Source organism: Sarcophilus harrisii, chromosome 2 (genome assembly GCF_902635505.1).
Source record: "Sarcophilus harrisii chromosome 2, mSarHar1.11, whole genome shotgun sequence".
NCBI classification, from domain to species: Eukaryota; Metazoa; Chordata; class Mammalia; order Dasyuromorphia; family Dasyuridae; genus Sarcophilus; species Sarcophilus harrisii.
In genome coordinates, this window is record NC_045427.1 from 623,163,305 (window position 1) to 623,184,476 (window position 21,172).

The following is a 21,172-nucleotide window of genomic DNA, read 5'->3' on the forward strand; positions in this document are numbered from 1 at the left end:
AGGAGACCAGAGGGAGTTGTGGTACTTTACCTTTCACTTGAGGTTTTTTCTGCCAGTTCCCTTTTGGGAGCCAAATGGAAATCCACAGGCTCTTTGTGGATAAGTGGAACTGAACCACAAGGATGTAACTAGATCTAAAGTTGGGGGAGATGCAAGACATTTGTCACCCCCAAAGACTTGAGGGGGGAGGAGAAGAAAAAGTCAGTGACACATGCAAAGACAGAGAAATACAAACGAGATAGACAAAAAGATGGTGACAGAATACCATCGAGATAGGGGGAAAAAAAGATGCCCAAACAGTTTTAGCCGGGGAGCACCAATTGAGATCTGACTCAGATTGTGACTGGGTGTGAGATAGTAGATAGCAGGGAGCTTTCTCTCAAATTAACTTTTGTTGCTGTTTGGTTTTTCCTATTCTTTCGAATTCTCTCAGGGAATTCAGAATTCCAGCCTGGAATGAGGGTTGGAGAAAAGCATTATTAAGGGATGTTTTCAGTTACTTTGAAACTAGGACCTGGGACTACACCACAGGGAGCATAAGCTTGGCAAAAAAGGGCAGTACCTTCACTGATGAACTAGGCGGGGAAACAAAACAAGCCCACTCTACTAAAAAATGCTTGTTGGTAAAGGCTTCAAATGCTCATGCATTGGATAAGGGAGCTGGCCAGCAGCCAGAGAGTGAGGAGCTGATATTTAAAGGGACAGGCCCTCCCTTTCGGTGAAGCTCTCTAATTCTTCACGCAGCGCTGGGAGCCATCACCTAGGTAACCAGTCTCAGCCTGGCCGCTCCTCCTCACACAGACACAGCATCTCCAGCCAGCATCTTTTCGAGAGCTGCCTTGGCGAGAGTGTAAGTGATTTCCACATTTCTCCTTCACAGAAATGTGGGATAGAGAGTGAATGTGGAAGATGGATAGAGAGGGCTGACTGGTTGGGTGAGGCATGAGGTTCCCTAGCCATTCTCCTATTTAGGAAACAGTAATGAATGGAAAAGGGGGGGCTTCTTGCAGCCTACCCTTTTGAGATCTTGGGTTCCCATCTGATTTTCCTGCAAATTCAGCGTCCTCTTTGCTCTCCATAGTGATATAGTGAGGGACGCCGAGAAGGTTAGGCAGGTCTGGAGCTTTGGAGTTTCTCTGGTGTGGTTTTCTTTGTCACTTGGCTCAGACTGTATCCTTGCAAGTCGGTTATAAGCAGTCAGTCACAGCTCCAGTGCATTGTGAAGAAAAGGCAATGCTCTTTCAGATTCTACAGCGCTTCTCCTTAGTGAGGCAAAGAGGAGGCAAGGGCTTGGGCAAAGAGTTTCAAATAATCCTAGGGAAAGAAAAATGTGCTTTTTAGGCAGCTCTCTTTCCCCATAGCAACTTTCAGATATATCGACTTAAGAAGAGAAGTAGCTAACTTCACTTGAGCGTGTGTGTGTGTGTATGTGTGTGCCTGAGCCTCCACCCATGCAGATCTCAGAGACAAAGAGTGGGGAAAATTCCAAGCTGGAAAAATGTTTTTGAATCAAAGTGGTATTTGTTGAAATGTTAGGTTTATGGTTATTCTGCCTGGTGGAAATTCATTTGGCTCTTTGATACTATACCAGTGATAAAAGGTTTTATTTTTCTATTGTAACTGTAGGCTGGAACATTCTCTTATCCCCTGACCTCTTCATTTAGAAATTTGGAATATATAAAAGCAGTGAGAAATGAAATGAGGTGTTGATTGTTCCTTCAGCGCATCTGGATGGACAACTGATTTGATTATTCATGCAATATTCAGAAATGCTTTAGGATTGTAATGTTAATGTATTTGTGAGCAAGAATTTGTTCTTTCTTTATTATTACTTGAAAGAAAATGAGACATATATAATGATTATGAAGATTTCAGTTATTTTCAATGATTAATGTTTTGCTCCTCCACCCATTGCCTACCCCTCTAACCTTTATATATTGTTATATATGTGAGAGGAAGTTCTAAATCAAAATGTTTAGTCTCAGGCCTTGAAGATGAGCAGCAGTGGTAAAGGTGGGGTGAGGGGAGGAAGAAGGAAATGAGCTCTTCTATAGGACTTGTACCTTGGGTACTGCTCATGTTCAAAGTTTGCTTAGGTCTAAAAAAAAAGTGGCTTCTTGGACAAATAGAAGGAAATACCCCCTTGCATCTTTGGTTGTTCTTTTCTATCAAAGAAGGAGAAATAAAGGTGATAGCAAGCTCCAGCAAACTCTTTCCTACAGTCACTCATCCAGTCAAGCACAAAATAGTGTTTTTGAAATATAATTTGTGTCCGGTTAAAAACTCCCAGTGGATTTTTTTTAAATGTAAGATGCTTTTTGTCAGTGATTCTTCCTATTGGTAATTCTGCTAATGTGTTAAGAGAAAGAGAAAGGTTTATTTTGTCCTGTTTGCTATAGAAGCCATCACAGAGAAACATATATACACATACACAAAAGCACTTTTCTGAGGACAGTTTTAATTAAACTGGATCTAAAATGCTTAGTGATATGCTCAATCTTTCCCAACTCTCTTCCATGACTCCATTATGTCTTCTGTCCTTGGGATCACAGTGTAATCATTTCTTACTTGTACTCACTTCCCCATAAATTTGACCACAGCTGATTTATGTTTTTACCATTACTTTTCATTACTGAGGTCTACATCCAAGCCCAAGGTGCTTTCATTTTAGAATCTTCATTTCAACCTGTGTTATCTACCTGAGTCAGTTTTTTTTAATGTACCATATAGAATCACCTAAATAGACATGGATAAGGAATTTTTAAAAATAAAAAATTTATTTTTTTTCTACACTGAGAAAGCTAAAATTCTTTATTTTTGAGCAATGGGGATGAACCTGGGGAGTTACATCAGACTGAGACCAGTGAGTAGGAAGATACCTTAAATTCCATATCTACTCCCAGTCATTCTTTATGCTTTACAAACTACCCCAATTCAGTTTCCTCCATCTCACTGATAGAAGAGCAGTATTAGAAAGCGCTTCCTAAAGTGGGAGGAGTTCATGGCAGAGCTCTAATCAGGCACTAGCCTTTGAAAGGCTTGAGGTTTAAAGCAGCTGACCTCTCCAAACATGTTCTACTAGAACAGGGAAAACTGCAATCTCAGGTGGAGAGACTATGAATAAAGATGCCTTTACAGAGCTGAAGTCATCCAACCACAGCCTAATCCAGGATACACTTCTCAGTGCCTAGGAAGTTGCTCCACTCCCAATGTGGACTCCCAAAGTGGATAGAAAGTAGATTTTCCATCCTGGAGTTAGTTAGTCAGTTTATTTCTGACCTACTGTCCTGCAGCAGCACAATAATTGATTTTAAAAAATGAACAGTGTCATGAATTGACATCTTCTGCTTGACTGACTATGTGCTTTTGAAGATCCTTGATCTCCAATGCAAATTTACTGCCTCTTGAATCTTCCTTAAAATCCATCAAGGATGAGGTCTGACCACTCAGAGCTTCTGCTGCATCTCAGACAATGATCTTTTATACATTAATAAAGGAGGGAAAGACTAGGGAAAGCATCCCTAATTTCCATGGAAAGGAAAAAAATGGGTCTTTATTTGTTATTATAGAAAATCTCACTTTATTAGAAGGTTTCTAAAACTGAATGAATGAATGAAAGCATGTCTATGATTTTCTTCTGATACATATGCCTGCCTCTGAAGTCCCAGAGATGGATTTTGTTCGGCAAGAAGTCAGACTTTATGTTTGCTTTCAAGAATGCTGGTTTAGCTCTCAGTTCTTTGTCTTTGGTTGTCTAGTTTGCAAAACCCAGAGTTCATCTCAGTAACACAATGCGGTTGAGATTTGAGTAATGAAATGTGTTCTGAGATATTGGAATGAAGTTTACAGAGATTTTCAAAGAATTGTACAGTCTTTCAATCTTAAGGCTCTGTCAAGCACTTTCTTTACAACAATCCTATGAGATTTACAGGTGGGTAAACTGAGGCATGAATCTAGGGTCATTATTGTACCAATTGTTAATCTTAACTTAATACTTGAAGAAGCTGAAACACAGAGTGTTGGAGTGGTTTGTCCATGAGTATGCAGATAGAGAAAGATTTGGGGCAGCTAGATGGTATAGTAGTTAAAGTACCAGCCCTGAAGTGAAGAGGACCTGAGTTCAAATCTGGCCTCAGACACTTAATACTTCCTAACTGTGTGACCCTGGGCAAGTCACTTAACCCCAATTGTTTCAGCAAAAAAGAAAAAAAAAAGATTCGAAGCAATAAATCCTAACTTCAAGTCTATTTTTCTTTTCTTCTCATCTAAATAATCCAAGTATATAAATCTGTATGAATGGGTATATATAACAGAAAATACAAGTTGGTGTGTGTGTGTGTGTGTGTGTCGTGTGTGTGTGTATGTGTGTGTGTATGTGTGTGTGTGTGTGAAGGGCATGGTGACCTACAGTACTCCAAACAGTAGGTATCTTCATTCACTTGGTTTATGGCTATCACTCTATCTTCTGATATGACACTGAAAAATGTCCTCTGATCTAGTGCATCCAAATTGGAGAACATTTCGGATTAGGTCACTTAAATCTAAGAGGCAAGGTGATTTAAGAAGCTTACATGGAATCATAGGCTCATAGAACACAGCTAGAAGAAACTTTAGAGTTCATTTAGTTCAGTTACAGATAAGGAAACTGAGGCTCAGAGAAGTTAATAATGTGTCCAGGATCATGCAGGTAGTAAGTGACAGAGCCAGCTTCTGAATCTAGCTCCTTTAAATTGCCCTTTGCATTATAACACATGACTCTTTCCATTAGAGTCAGGCATAAGATCATAGAGCAAGAAATCAACCTCAGAAGTCTTCTCAGCCTTCTTCTTCAAAAGCAAGAATCCTCTAAGCCACATGAGCAGGAAGCCTGGATATTATGGAAGAGAACTTTTATGACTCAGTCTGGTACCAGCCTTCATTACTCTGGGAAAGAGCCTTTATTCCTCTATTGGGAAGAGAATTTACTTCCCAATGTGAGAAAAAAAGTTGGTTAGTGGGAGAGATTTTTTAATACAGTTTTTTTACGGTATAAATTTACAGTTTTTTTAACTGCTCTATGGAAAAGAGCTTTTCTTGTTTTTCAGGAAGGCCTGTAAATCTGACCTGAGACATTTGCTAGTTCTGTGACCCTGGGAAAGTGTCAATCTCTGTCTGTTTTCTCAGCTATAAAATGGGGATAATAATAGCATCTACCTCCCAGAATCATTGTGGCCATCAAATGAGATATTTGCAAAGTGCTTAGCACAGTACTTGGCATATAAAATATGCTTAATACTTTCTTCCTCTTCCCTCGGTCCCTCCTTCTTTCCTCCCTTCCTTCCTTCCCTTCCTCCCTTCCTTCCTTCCTTCCTCCTTCCCTACCTTCCTTTCTCCTTTGTCTTTCTTTTACACTATAAGAACAATGGGAAAGAACATTTACTGCCAGTTGAGAAGACCTTTATTTTCCTGTGATGTGAGTGTGGGGTGGAGGAGATTATGTGCCTGTGCATGAACAGGCTGATTCTGCTGCTTGGAATATAATCCAAGTTGTAAAGTCTCCAGTCAGGAACCTGCAAATATTTCCTGATCATCTATCTTCTATACCTTTTTTTTTCCTAAACTTCTATAATTATATTATTATATGATAGCTTCAATTATTTTCTTTTATTTCTCATGTTTGCATCTTCCTTATTTATAGACTCCTTGGAAAAATTAACATTTTCCCTTTTATATTCACACTTCTACTCCCATCCCTGTGATATCTCCATAATGTTAAATATATGATTAGTCCTCAGACAATACTTGTACACTGATTGTATAGTAAGGGTTTTTCTTTGTCTGACCTTCTGCGGCTCTCGGATTCATGCAGAGGTGTTACCATTTCATAGAAATAGCCCCTACCATTAACTGATGAGCCCCATCACTGACAGGGAGATGAGCAGTGGTAAAGAGGATTAGACTCAATTGATAAAACATGTATGGCTGAATTTACCAAAGCATAAGAAGCCACCATGAATTTTTTTTTTCTTCTGCTTCTTCCAGCTTCATGAACTGTGATTCTTGACCCCATATGGAAGCTTAAAACTGAAGATGGGGGTAACAGAATTACAATTTATTGTTAATAAATGTTTGATTTGTGTAATTATTTTATATACTATATACCCAGGGTCATGTTGAAATTTCTCAGGCAAAAGGGCTGTGAATGGAAAAAGTTTAAAAACTCCTGCTCTAGCTAATATCTCCACACCCTTTCATTCCTTCATATCCAGAGACTCTGAGTGTATTTCCTAGGAAAGCATGCTTTAAAATTCACAAAGCGTTTTTACTCATAACCCCATGAGATTGGCAGAACAAGAATTATGATCTCCATTTCATAGTTAAAAAAACTAATATTCAATGAGATGAATTAATTTTAGCATGTATGAGTACTGCCCCCAGAAAACTGGATCTCCTTCTCCTGCCTAGAGATATCTTGCACAGAGCAGAGACAGTGGTCACTGTTGTTGCTGATCAAGTTTTCTTGAGAGTATTATTGTTCATAAAACAAGGCTATCTCCCATTTTAGTTCCATCTCAGAAAAGACTTCTGAAGCCTGCCTCTTATTCTTGACAAAACAAATTAAATTAATATTTCAAAATTCACCCTCTGATCTTAGTTCTTCACTCTAAGGACAAAAGGTAGCTGGGAACTATTCTACTTGTCTCCATTAAGTGCAATCAGAATGAGGGGAATAAAAGTATCAGAGAGATAGATTTTAGCTTAAAGTAATGGGAAGCTTCCTACAAGTGTTTGGTGTCCAAGAGTGGAATGGGCTTTTTTGAGAAGTATTAGATATTCCTCCACACTCTCAGCCCCCACTGCCCCACCCGTAGCAGAGCATTTTCTAGCAGAACCCAGATAACCAATTCCTAAAAATGTTATAGAGAGGATTTTATTCTAGCTTAAATTAAACTCAGTGGTTTCTTCTGCCCACTCCAACTAAGTTTCTATGATTCTGTGACTTGCCCAGGACCTCTCAGTCAGCTAGAAACAGGATTATAATTCAGTTCTTCTAACCCAATATCCAGTGATCTTTCTACTATACCTTACTTCCTGTGTGTTGAATATTAAGAGTTGGAAGAATCCTTGGAGATTGCTTAGCTCAACCACAGACCTTTATAAAACTGAGACCAATGGGAAAATCAAAACAGCAAAGAAGATAGAGTACTTCTCCATATTTTTTTGTGTACGTGTAATGGCCTAGAGTCAGAATGAATCTGTAGATAGAAAGTTTGGAGTCAGGCTTCAAATCCAGCTTCTTATTCTAGCTTCCTGAATGACCCTGAGCAAGACATTTAACCTTTGTCATAGCCCCAAGAAATTCTCTCTAAAACTATAAGTAGCAGAAAACTGCTAATCACCTTGGTATGCCTTTGACACTTAATAGTTATATGTCTTATATTTAATAAATGTTATTTGACTGATTGGTTGCTAGAGGGAGTTTTTTAAATGGAAGTTCCCTGCACTGAAAAAATTCCAAGTCCTGTTTTTTTTAAAACTTCTTATTGTTTGTTCTTTGTTCTCAGAGGGCCAATAACATCACAGAGTGATAGCTTGATTCCTGCATGAATTGGATTTAAGTGAGTCAGAGTTGCATAAAGTTGTCCAGTTCCTTCTCTTCTAGAGTCATCAAAGTCCAATGACAAGACAAAAGGAGTCTTGAGGGAGAAATTAGGAGAGATTCCCAGCTAGTCTTCTTGGATATTCTTTGGAAGACTGAGCAAGCCACTTTTCTCTGGAGCCTCAGTTTCCTATTCTGTAAAATGAGAGGATTAAAATAGCTGGACTTTAAACGCCCTATCCATTCTAATATTCTTTGATATTCATCCTTATTAGGTTGCCCTTATTATCATTATCAGTACCATTTTTACATGAATGTATATAAAAGAGGAAACTTGTTATAAATAATGGAATTTTGGATTTGTGAATGAGAGAAATCTGGACTCAAACTCCATATCAGACACGGTGTAAGCTAGGCAAATATTTAATCTTTCTCACACTCAGCATAGTCAACTTTCAAGTACGGATTCTAATGTCTTTCAAAGTTTTTTTATGAGTTTATTATGATAATAAAATGAAATAGTCTCTTGAAAGCTCTTTGCAAAATTTGGACTATGCAAATATTAGCTATTGTTGTTGTCACTATTGCTGTTATTACTAGACCCTCTGTACCAGCCAGTGACCCCATTACCCTTCTTGCTACTCTGAATAGACTGACCTCCTTAGCTAACGCTGAAATAAATGGTTTGCTTGATGACCTTGAACAGAATCAGCTAATCATATGTCTCCACCTGGAGGTGTGAAATCAGTCTGACACCAATCATGGATCCAGACTCCAGCTTCCACAGTGTACCAAATTGCTCCCCTTTCCCTAATGCTATAAAGAAAGGCATGGAGAGTGGGAATATAATCCTCTCTGAATAAGTGAAATATGTTAGTCATTCAATGAGCATTTGTTAAGTGCCTACAATGTGATAGGCATTGTGATAAAACACTGGAGATACCAAAAAAAAAAAAAGACAAAACCAGTTCTTGCTCTTAAGAAACTCACAGTCTAATGAGAGAGACAGAATGCAAATAGCTGTGTACAAACAAGCTAAAGACATGACAAATGAGAAGCAATCAAGAGAGGGAAGGCACTAGCCTGATTTTTAGCCTTCCTATAGAAGATGCTTCATTGTTAAATATATTATTTCATATCCTTTAGAGGTCAACATAAAACAAATTTCTTTGCAAATTTTACTGAAGAGTGATTTAAGACACTCAACAATCAAAGGTTTGATATATATAATGGCATAAGATGCATGATGTTGAGGAAAGATCCTTGGTTTGGGGATCAGAGGACTTGGGTTGGAATCCTTGTTCTATTTCTGATTCAATCCATTTTAATATAATCAAACGAATAAGAATTTTATTAATTATCTGATGTGCTAGATGGAAGAAACACAAAGGAAGAATAAAAGCAGTTCCTGCCCTAACAGGACTTACATTCAACTAGGGAGATTGTACATATAAATAGTGCAGGAATAAATGAGGAGAAAGCACTGACAAATAAGGGACCAGATATGTTTCCCATAGGAGATGACACATGAGCAGAAGAAAGAGATTTGCTATGTTCTAGGAACTCTGTGTTCTAAGACATGGCTCTGCTGCAGTAGCATCCCCTCAGGTTAAGAAGAAAAAGCTGATACTTATTATACCATTGGAGGTGAAGAGAAATAGGCATAAAATTTAACCATGTTAGAGAATATGTTTCAAGATAGAGGTAATCCAAAAATTCAAAGAATGGAGAGTTAATATTGAACTTTCAAAGGACATAATTCCTCAACCCAGAGCCAAACCAAGGCAGGTATGTGTGTTTGTTTGTGTGTGTGTGTGTGTGTGTGTGTGTGTGTATCTGTGCCCAAAGGGCACCAGCTCTAGGTTCAGAGGTCCTAGGTTCAAATCCTACTTCTGACATCACTCATTGGAATTAGGGTATACCTTCATTTCTCAGAGCTTCAGTTTCCTCCTCTACAAGAGAAAGAAGTTGGATTAAATGACTTCTGAGCTTTTTTCTAGCTCTATTCCCTATGTAATTCATTAAATTTCTGTTTGCCTCAGTTTCCTCATCAGTAGGATGAGATAATAATAGCACCTACCTTCCAGAGGGTTATTACAAGGACATTTGTAAAGTGCTTTGCAAATCTTAATGTATTACATAAATTTTAACTGCTACTGCTAATACTACTCTTCCTCCTCCTTTCCCCACTATCCTATCATCCCATTTTTTAAAAAATGAACTCCCTGTGTTTCCCTCCACACAAGGGAGGGTAAGAATATAATCTTCACTGTATGAGAGGAATAGAAGAAAAGAAAAGACAAAAGACAGTCCCCTGCCTCAACGAGCTCACAGTCTAATGGAGGAGGCAACTTGCAAATAACTATGTGTGAACAAGCCACAATCAGAACAAATTGGAAATAAACAACAGAGCGAAGACACTAGAATTAAAAAGATTTTAAAAAGCTTTTTGTAGGTGCTGAGACTGTATTGTAACATGTGACTTGATATGATACAATAGAAATACAACCAGGTCATGGACAATGGAGTCTTTTGGTCTGAAAAATATAAGTATTTTAAAAAATCCTCTCAAAGGTTTTTGTTTTTTTTCTCCCTTGGGCCTCACACTGGACTGCATACTTTGACCACTCTTAATGCTTATTCTGCTTTAAATCTTTGCCAGTACTATTCACTATGAGACATCAGAGTCATTTTAGTAAGCTATTGCATAATCATTATTTATATTGTGCTTTAAAGTTAAGCTTGCAAAGCAGTTTACAAATGATAACTCATTTGATCCTCACAGTAATCCTGGAAGGTAGGGACAGTTATTATCCCCCTTTTACAGATGAGAAAATTGAGACACAGAGAGGTTAAGTGACTTGTCCAGATAATAAAGCTAGTAAATGTCTGAGTAGGACTCAAACTCAGGTCTTCGTGACTCCATGTTTATACCCTCTCCACCACGTGACCTAGCTGCTCCCATGATGATCATGGAGTGGGAATGAGGGCTAGGATGGACAACCTCCCTGGAACCATGATTATAAAAGCTAATGTTGATGATGTGTTTTGGGATTTACAAAGCATTTTCTTTCCTCACAAGAATCCTGTGACATAAATAGTGGAAGTATTATTGTGAACCACAGAATTAATAATTGTTGGACTTCAGATTCAAACTAAATCTCTCTGGATTTTAAGTCCAATGCCCTTACTAATATATAACATTGTGTCTCCTGCTGACATTAATAGATTGCCTCCAAATTTAGCGTGTGATTTTGAATGAGCTTTGAGGTTTGGGTAGGTGAACAAAGTTGTCTTACCAAATAAGGGAAGAAAGAACTTAGTGAGATGGAAATAGAGATAGAGGCAGGATTCTGGTTCAAATTCCAATGTTTTCCCTGGATTTTTCTTCCAAACTTCTGTGAAATTGACACAGCACTTAGCTTCCTAAGCAAGTTAATCATAGGGTACCAATCAAAGTTCAAAGTCTTTTCCTTCTAGGTGAAGGTCATTGCTTTGAAACTTTTAGGATATGTCTAATACTTCTTTTTATATCCCATCCTAAAGATAAATGGCAAAGGTTGTTACTCCAGAGAAGAGCATTCTGGTCCAAGGTTTCAAGCTATTGACATTTGTTATTCTTAGAAGGCTGATGGCTGATTCTACAATTTCTGTCTCTCAGAAAAGCAAAAGTTCTTTGCCCTAAGCCTTATCTCCTTCTCCCAAACCTCAAAGAAAATCCCCTTTAACCAGATAACTCTCCATCCCTTTCACGGTCCAGTAATTAAGTATTGGATACTACCAAGACCGGTGGAGAAAGAGATTTGTTGTCTTTCAATTACAGGAAATTAAACACAAGACTAATTAGGTTGTCCGCAGCCTTCAGTATCATGGGGATAGATAAAGTATGCCTATTTATTCTGAGAAAGGTGTAAGTCTGCTTCAGGATCCGGACCAGCACAAAAACCCCATTCTATCAAACAGACAGAAGATAAATCACTTTCTGGCTTTGATGATGGCCTTGATGGCAGGATCAGGATACAGACACCCTGACAATAATGCTGTTGTTTTCGATTTTCCATCAGGCCTGTCATATTATTTCTGTCACTCTGTTATGGCTGGTGGGTTATTTATGTTTTTCTTGTCTAAAACAACTAGGTCAGAATCTTAGCTCTCAGAAATCTTGGCTCCAAATATTTTATTTCCTGATTTATCTGACTCTTCTAGAAAAGAACATTTCCCTTGGAGTTAGAAGAAAGCAAATTTTTTTTGGATAGAGACCTACCCAAATACAAGTCCTTAGGCTTTAGCTATGCAACAACACTGCATACCTAGATCCTTGTGTTTTAGCCATAAATTTATTTTTGTTTGTGACCCTGATTTCTTTTTTTAAGTTTTATCGATGCTTTTTTCCATTTAGATCATTATCACTTCCCAGTGACTCACCAGTAAAAGCATCATTTACAAAAAACATAATCAAGCAAAATAAATTAACCTAATGACCATGTCAGCTAAAAATGTTAGCTCCATTCTTCACCTGTTGTCTATCACCTATTTTCTAATAGGTAAAAAATATATTTTACCACCAAATCCTTAAAAGATCAAGTATGTCCAATTTTCCAGAAAGGTTTAGGGGAGCATAAAAGGGCACCACTATAAAGCAAGAGAAGGTTGTAAGGCTAGTGGGTAGATAATTCACTGACTTGATCTCAAGTCTTCCCCATCTTCCCCAGATGTCTGGGAGAAATGGCAAAGCCACGTTTTTATTTTCCATCCTCAGGTACAATAGCAAAGCTGAGATAAAACATAAGCTCTTTCAAGTATCTCTCAAAGAGGGAACCAAGGTGAGACAAGCTTAGCCAGAACAAAAGCAGGATTTTCAGTGTGATTAAGTGATCATAAGACCATAGATATAGAGCTGGAAAAAAATTTAAAGGCCATCTAGTCCAACACCTTTCATTTTATAGATGAGGAAACTAAAGTCAAGAAAGGTGAAGTCACTTGTACAAAATCACACAGGTAAGGAAAAAAGTGATATTTAAACACAGAGCCTCTGACTCCAAATCTGTGCTCTTTCCATCTTTTTGGTTTATGTTGGGCTGAAGGCAGAGGACTATTGATGAGTTAAGAAAAATAAGAGATCTTGGATTAGAAACCCTAGTTTCAATTCTGGTTCTGCTTGCCCTCTTTGAGACTCAGCCTTTTTTTTTTTTTAACCCAGAAGAGCTGGTAAACTAGATCTACTCTTTGGTCCCCTCTGGCTCTAAATGCTACAAATTATGAACAGGTTTTAAAATACCAACAGCACCTAGGACAGCACCCTTCACATAATAGATGCTCAATGGATGAGTGAGTAAATAATGAAAATCTCTCCATTATGTATGGTCATCCTGGATATTTAGTAAACAAGATGTCAACCCTGATATTTTTTATGTAAAGGGAAGTATTGGCATTTGTATTTGTAAGGGATCTTTGATTTATTTGTGCAACTGAACAAAAAGATAAAGAACAGCTTTGAGGGTAAGGCAGTGGTCATGGTGCTTTTTGTAGAAATTTAGATAAGTGGGAAAATGGAATAGATCCAAGGAGGAAATTCAGATTCAAAGAGCCATAGGTAAGAGATTTAGGGCTGAGAAAGGATTTGGACTTCATTGAGAGCATCCGGGACTCAGAAAGTCTTTTTTTTTTTTTAATTTAATAGCCTTTTATTTATAGGATATATACATGGGTAACTTTACAGCATTAACAATTGCCAAACCTCTTGTTCCAATTTTTCACCTCTTACCCCCCCCACCCCCTCCCCTAGAAGGCAGGATGACCAGTAGATGTTAAATATATTAAAATATAAATTAGATACACAATAAGTATACATGACCAAAACGTTATTTTGCTGTACAAAAAGAATCAGACTCTGAAATATTGTACAATTAGCTTGTGAAGGAAATCAAAAATGCAGGTGTGCATAAATATAGGGATTGGGAATTCAATGTAATGGTTTTTAGTCATCTCCCAGAGTTCTTTTTCTAGGCATAGCTGGTTCAGTTCATTACTGCTCCATTGGAAATGATTTGGTTGATCTTGTTGCTGAGGATGGCCTGGTCCATCAGAACTGGTCATCATATAGTATTGTTGTTGAAGTATATAATGATCTCCTGGTCCTGCTCGTTTCACTCAGCATCAGTTCGTGTAAGTCTCTCCAGGCCTTACTCAGAAAGTCTTAAAATACAATTTTTCTCCTAACCTAAATGCTCTGATAGTGTAACTTGCATGCCTGTATGGAATTTGTATGAGCTAGGTAGCATAGTGGATAGAGTACCAGGTTTGCAATCAAGAAGACTTTTCTTCCCAAGTTCAAATCCAACCTCAGATACTTGCTGGCTCTGTGACCATGGGCAAGTTCCTTAACCCTGCTTGCCTCAGTTTCCTCATCTGTAAAATGATTTGGAGAAGAAAATAACAAACCTTTTCAGTATCTTTGCCAAGAAAACCTCAAACAGGGTCACGAAGAATAGGACACACCTGAAGATGAGTAAATAAGGACTGAATTGGAATTAGTGTTGAAAATCTTGCCACCTATGAGTCTTTTTAAAAATCTTTTTAGTAATTGTTCTAGGATTTACTGAGCCTAATAAGAATCTTGAACTAAGTGATTTATAACATATTCATCTTTTTGTGGTTTCCTACACTACAACTCTCTTCTCTGGCTACAACTCCCCTAAAAGCATTGTTTTCTCTATTAGAATGTAAGCCTTTTTTATATGTAAGCTTCTCATTTTTATATTTGTAACTCCATCACTTAGCATGGTATTTAGGACACAATGAGTGCTAACTAAATACTCTTATATTCATTAGTTTATTCATTCATTCATTGAAAAGCCTTGCACTGTTAGCTTTTAACTGTAATCTATTCAGTGGAAAGTATTGCTTACTGCTGCTACTGAGATCTACTGAGGAAATTAGGGGAAAGGCCTGGCTACTGGCATGAGGTTGTGGTTTCTAATGGTAGCAAGAGACATGATGATGAAAGCCTTTCACATGACACTCTTACAAATTAGGAATCCTGTACCACTTGTAAAGAGACACAGGTGATCTCTGGAGACTCCTCATTCCAGAGAAGAATGGGAGAAATCCAGTTTTGTGCAGAAATAGATAGGATGTCTCGAAAGTCTTAATGAAGTTCCAAACTGTCACAGTTTAAAACTGCCCCAAGACTTCTGGGACACTCTATATCAGTCATAGGCTAAGCTAGAATTTTAGCATATGGGTTGCTTCCTTACTTCCAGCTTTAAACTGAATTAGTGAATTCTCTCTGGGTTTCAGTTTCTTGGGTCTCTGATGCCCCCTTTCCCGGAATACTTACTTGTCACAGATTAGAGAATGAGTCAGAGAAGGCAGGCTAACTTTTGTTGTTGTTTGAGAAAAGAGACCATGAAAAATCAGGGGCAATGTCATCACTATGAAGCATTATTAAAACAATGGGACTTTAAATGTCTTAATTCCAATTGGGCTGTTCTGCATATTTCTCAGATTAGAAACAACATTTCTCTGATAAGAATCCTGAAATGCTTGAGTATATAAATCCCTCCCAAGAAGTTTTATTGATGACATTACTGATTCTAATTGTACAAGGCAGTTTTCTTGGCTTTCATTCTATTAAAAGATACCATTGGTGATCCTGCTGCTGCCTTCTCACTAAAAACAATGGCTCCGGAAAGACTTCTCCCTAAGAAATATAACATATACTGGGGCTAAAGGGCCCAGTTCTTGATACTAAGTTAAGTGAGTAGAACCAAGAGAACATTGTGGACATCAACAACAAAATTATGTGACGATCAACTGTGATGGACTTGACCCTTTTCAATAATGAAGTAATTCAAGGTGATTCTAATAGACTTATGATGGAAAGAGTCATCTACATCCAGAGAGGGAACTATGGATACTGAATGTGGATAAAGCATAGTATTTTCAGCTTTTCTGTTGCTGTTATTGTTTTCTTGATTTTTTTCTTTCTTGTGTTTTTTTCTCCTTTTTGCTTTGATTTTTTTCATGCAGCATGACAAATGTGGAAATATGGTTAGAAGAACTGCCCACATTTAAACTATATTGGATTTTTTGTTTTCCAGGGGAGGGGGGAAAGAGAGCAGGAGAAAAGTTTGGAACACAAGATTCTGCAAGGGTGAATGTTGAAAACTATCTTTGCATGTATTTTGAGAAAAAAAAGCTATAATATTTTTGAAAAGGGTCCAGTTTTTTAAAAATTCATGAATTCTGAGGTATTTCAAAGAATAAAGGAGAATTTCACTTATTTATTTACTCTAAGCAAAAGCCTGGGCTTTGATGAAAATTATCTTTATCCTAAATAGTGACTGAACTTGAACCTGTCTGATCTAGCCTGGCCTCCTTTGGGTATAACAAGAATACTCCATTGTGTTGCTGATGATCAGCAAATGAGGCTGGGTACCAGCTGGTGGACTGAGGGGAAAAGTAGGAGTTGGGCTTACTTATAATGAAGAAATAGGAAGTAGGTCACCCCAAAAAATCCCAGAAGGTCAAATAGAAAATGAGCAGAATCAAGAGGACATTCTATGCAGTAACAGTAATATTGTTTTTAGAATAACTTTAAACAAATAATCATTTTGACTATTATAAGTATACCCAAATTAACAACAAAGGGCATCTGTATTCAGAGATAGAACTGATAAATATAAATATATATAAAATGATTTTACTCACACACATACACACAGACTTGTATCTGATTATAGTCATCTCTAGGTAGGTAGGGGGGAAAGGAAAAAATTATTTACATGAGAACATTATTATATATTTTTAAAAATAGCAAGTATATACAGTAGATTTGAAGTTTCATGTGCAATCATCTTTTTTATTGTATTATATTGAGGAAGTGTGTTCCATAAATTTAAATTTAAATAACTAATTTTTTAAAAAATTTAAATTATCTTAAATACATTTGCAAGATAGGAAGTGAAGCTAATAGAAAGAAGGGATCAAGAGGCAGCTAGATAGCACAATAAATAGAGCAGTGGTTAGGGGGATTTGAGTTCATATCCAGCATCAGTTTAACACTTACTAGCTATGTGACCCTGGAGAAGTCGCTTAACCTCAGTTTCCTTGGACACACACACACACACACAGAGAGAGAGAGAGAGAGAGAGAGAAAGAGAGAGAGAGAGAGAGACAGACAGACAGACAGACAGACACACAGACAGAGACAGACACACAGAGACTGAGAGACAGACTGAGAAAGAGAGAGACCGACAGACAGAGAGTGAGAGAGAGAGGAGAGAGGGGGGAGAGAGAGAAAGAGAGAAAAAGGGAGAGGGAGAGAAAGAGAAGAAGAAAGAGAGGGAGAAGGAGAGAGAGAAAATGAGAGAATGAGAGGGGTGGGGAAGAGAGGAACAGAGAAACAGAAAGAGACGAGACAAAGAGATAGCTAGAGAAAGAAAAACTGACATAAAAGAGACAGAGAGAGGGAAAAGAAGGAGACAAGAAACAGACAAAGATAGAGAGACACAGAGAGAGACAGGGAGGGAAGGAGGGAATGAGATGCAAATAAAATATACACATAATGAATAAGTGAATGTGATTCCCAATTACTTCTAGGGCAAAACATAATTATTTTGCTAGAAGAGTTTAGGAGATGAGTATCAAAATATTATTGCTTTCCGCTTAGACTTAAAGTCAGGGTTGTCTTTTCAAGATTCAAGAAAAGTCCCAGCAGAAGATTAAATGGTTATTGGAAAAGGGAAAGATTATTCACCCAAAAACACATCAGCTAGTGGATGGGATTCAATTAACACCCCTTTCAGTATTGCCTTGGAGCTATTTAGTCCTTGTTTATTTAGGCATTTTGTGTTGTAAATAATAGCTCAAGTCTTTCGCTGCCAATGGCTGTATGTTGTTGAGTTATCACCCTGGGGGCATGCCAGCATCCCTGGCTCCTGGCATCTAACTTTGCTAGAAGCTGAACTTTTGTGAGAATCATGGCGGTAGCCTGAGTCTGCAGCCATGATCCTCACACCAAGTCTCTCTGGAAGCTTTTTATACTGATCTCCCAACATTGCTCAGGCTACTTTATGTCACAAAATAGAGGTAAAAAAGCAACACCTAAATTCCAATTAACTGAGGTATGTCCTAAGTTAGTGGTAGTTTCCTTTTAAATTTCTTGAATCCAAGGATATTTCTTAACTTTAAAAAAAAATCATGGACCCCTATGGCAACCTGGTAAAGTCTTTGTGTTCCTCAGAATAATGTTTTTAAATATATAAAATGAAATACACAGGATAACAAAGAAAATCAATTATATTGCATTTATCTGACATCTACCTATTTAACCAAGTTGATGGATTCTAGTAATGAAGCCCTGTTCTGATCCAATCCAATTTAAAGCAATCCTAGTAAGCCTTGAGTCACTACCTCCTAGGTATAAGGCACTATGCTAAAAAGAAATTCTGCCTTCAGTGAAGTTACATTCTCTTGGAAGACACGATGCATAAAAAGAAAAATATATACACAATCACTTTGAAGAAAGAATCTAAGAGTAAAAAGGACAAGGAATGCTTTTCTATCAAGAGGCACAAAGGAACCGATATATAAAAAGTTCCTGGGATGCCCGATGTCTTCTAGACATTTTTTTTTTTGATCCAAAGTAGGAGGGTTTTCAAAGTCACAGTATTATTTTCTATACATTCAATGATTGGAATAATTCCTCAGACTCACTTCAGAGTTACGAGAGTAATGTCTCTTCTGAGTCCTTATCCCAAAAAGATCATGAAAAAGAAAAAAGGACCCACATTGCAAAATGATTTATAGCAGTCCTTTTTGTAGTGGCAAGGAACTGGAAACTGAGTGGATGCCCATCAGTTGGAGAATGGCTGAATAGGTTATGGTACATGAATGTAATGTCATATTATTATTCTGATTGTAATATTAATTGTTACTGATCAGCATTAATATTAATGATCAGCAGGATGGTTTCAGAAAGGCTTGGAGAGACACTTACATGAACTGATGCTAAGTGAAGTGAGGAGAACCAAAGAAAACATTGTACACAGCAACAACAAGATTATGCAGTGATCAATTCTGATGGATGTGATTCTTTTCAACAGCAAGGTGATTCAGGCCTATTCCAATGGTCATGTGATGGACAGAGCCATCTGCACCCAGAGAGAGGACTATGGGTACTGAGTGTGGATCACAACATAGTATTTTCTATTTTTGTTGTTATTTGTCTGCATTTTGTTTTCTTTCTCATTTTTTCCTTTTTGGCCTGATTTTTCTTGTGCAGCATGGTATTTGTGGAAATATGTATAGAAGAATTGCACATGTTTAACATAAAATGTTGGGAAAATGTATCTAAAATGTTTTTCAAATTAAAAAGAGTTATGTGACTAGCAGACTAGGGAACAGTGTAGATGTAGCATATAAATTTTAGCAAAATTTTTCACAGTCTCCTACTATACTTTCATAGTTTCAAGTAAATACTAAATGATCACTTGTCAGGTATCTTATAGAGAGGATTCAGATATAAACTCTTCTAGGGAGCTACTGATGTACCTTCTATGGCTAAAGTTTTGTAATTATGTGATTCTGGATAAAGGAGAAGATGGTGTCCTTGATAATAGATTATGAACTTGGAATTAATGGATGACTGGATACAGAAAAGCCATTAATTGATTGATGCTATCTTGAGGGAGGACTATATTGGAAGATGCCAAAAATCTGTCTTTGACCTCACACTATATTTTTATCATTTTTGTCACAGACTTGGAGAAATGAGTAAGTGGCATATTGATGATGAAAATGTCAAGTGACACAAAGCTGGGGGAAATGGCCAACTCTTTGTGACTTTGGAAAGCTCTCCATCTCATATAACCTCCTTAAAATCCTAGAATCCTTTCATAGTCAGATCAGTCATAACCTCTTATAGGATATCTTGCCTAATTTCTTTCAATTGTTATATCTTTCTCCAGAAGATTATTATTTTATTATCCAGATAATTATTTGATATCACTTGGGTATTTTGTATAGACTTGTTTATGAGCATATTGTTTTCCTTCTCCCCATCAATGGAATGCAAGCTTTTAGATGGCAGGGATTGTATGGTTTTTTATTTTGTAATTCTATCCCCTGTATTTAGAACAGTACATTGTATGCATTTCCATCCATGCATATTGAATGAATGGATGATAGAACCAGGACCCAAAAAATATTTTAATGAGGCTAGAATAATGGTATCAATTTAAGATAAAATTGATGATATTAAGAAAAACCAACTTCACAGGTACAAGATGGAGGAAGTAAGACTAGACAACTATTCATCTGAAAATGATTTGGGAATCTTAGTCCTTTGTAAGTCCAATACATGTGTATGCACATGGCTGGTAAGCAAAACTTTAATGCAGTCTTGGGCTTGAATCCATAGGTGTCCAGTGTATAGAATGAGCAAAGTTCTAATCTCTCTATTCCATACCTTGGTAATATCTCAGTTGGGTAGCTAGGTGGCATAGTGCACAGAGTGTCAAGCTGGAAGTCAGGAAAACTCATCTTTCTGAGTTCAAATATGGTCCCAGATACTTAATAGTTGTGTCACTCTGGACAAGTCCCTTAATCCCGTTTGCCTTAGTTTCCTCATCTGTAAAATGAAGGAAATGACAAATTATTCCAGTATCTCTGCCAAGAAAACCCCAAATGGGGGTCACAAAATCATTATTGAAAATGACTGAATCACCACCATCTCTACCACAATAAGGCTTTTCTGTTGGAATATAGCACTGAGTTCTGGGTCTTTTGTTTTAGGAAGCTCTTTTATAAATTTTGAAGTATCTAGAAAATGATGATCAGAATGACAAGAGTACTACAAACTATGTAAGAATCAGTTGGGGGAGAATAGAGATTTTTATGAAGAACAGACTTCAGGTAGACATAACATTTATTTTTGAATTTTGAAGAAGTGTATTTGAAAAAATAATGTTCTGCTTTACCCCAGAAGACAAAAATTGGATGTGTTGGGGGAAAGCTGTATAGGCTGATAGAATCACAAACTAAGGACAGATTTCCATATAGTTATATTACATCACTCTCAAATTGGAAAATTCTATGGCAGGAGGTAGAGAATCAGCAATGTTGCCGATATTGATACTAGATAAGTATGTTGCAAAAGGTTTCTTGGTCAGTTGTGAATTCTATAGATAATGTCTGAGATTTCACCCAACTCTCAGATTCTGTGGGATTGGGCACCAAAGAAAGAAGAATTCTGAGTCCTTGAGGTAACTATATCATCTTTGTTCTGGAAAAAATAACTCCGAAGATGAAATGCTGATCCTCAGCCAAGAACACAGTGCACTTCTTAAGGCTCCTGTCCCGCCAAGTATTATTGATTTGACCATTTTGATGATGAATGAGGAAAAGCAGGGGAAATCTCAAACACCACCAGCAGCAATAGCAACACTAACTGCCTGTGTTATGGTACCTCTAATCTGGCCTGATGGAAGTTTCATAAGTCTAGAGAATGGGAAAAGACTGCTAGACTGGCCAGAAGATCCCAGAGACAATGATATGCTCCCCCAGAACTATCTGCATCCCTCTGCTCTG

At 37.4% G+C, this 21,172-nt stretch overlaps 1 protein-coding gene across 1 annotated transcript in view; it reads left to right on the plus strand.

Moving 5' to 3' along the window:
* The first annotated feature begins 632 nt into the window (after positions 1–632).
* CALY (calcyon neuron specific vesicular protein) overlaps positions 633–21,172 on the plus strand; it is a 110,636-nt gene continuing 90,096 nt past the window's right edge. Inside the window, exon 1 of the mRNA XM_003754943.2 lies at positions 633–850. The gene's annotated coding sequence lies outside the window, so the exon portion shown is untranslated. The remainder of the gene's footprint in view (positions 851–21,172) is intronic.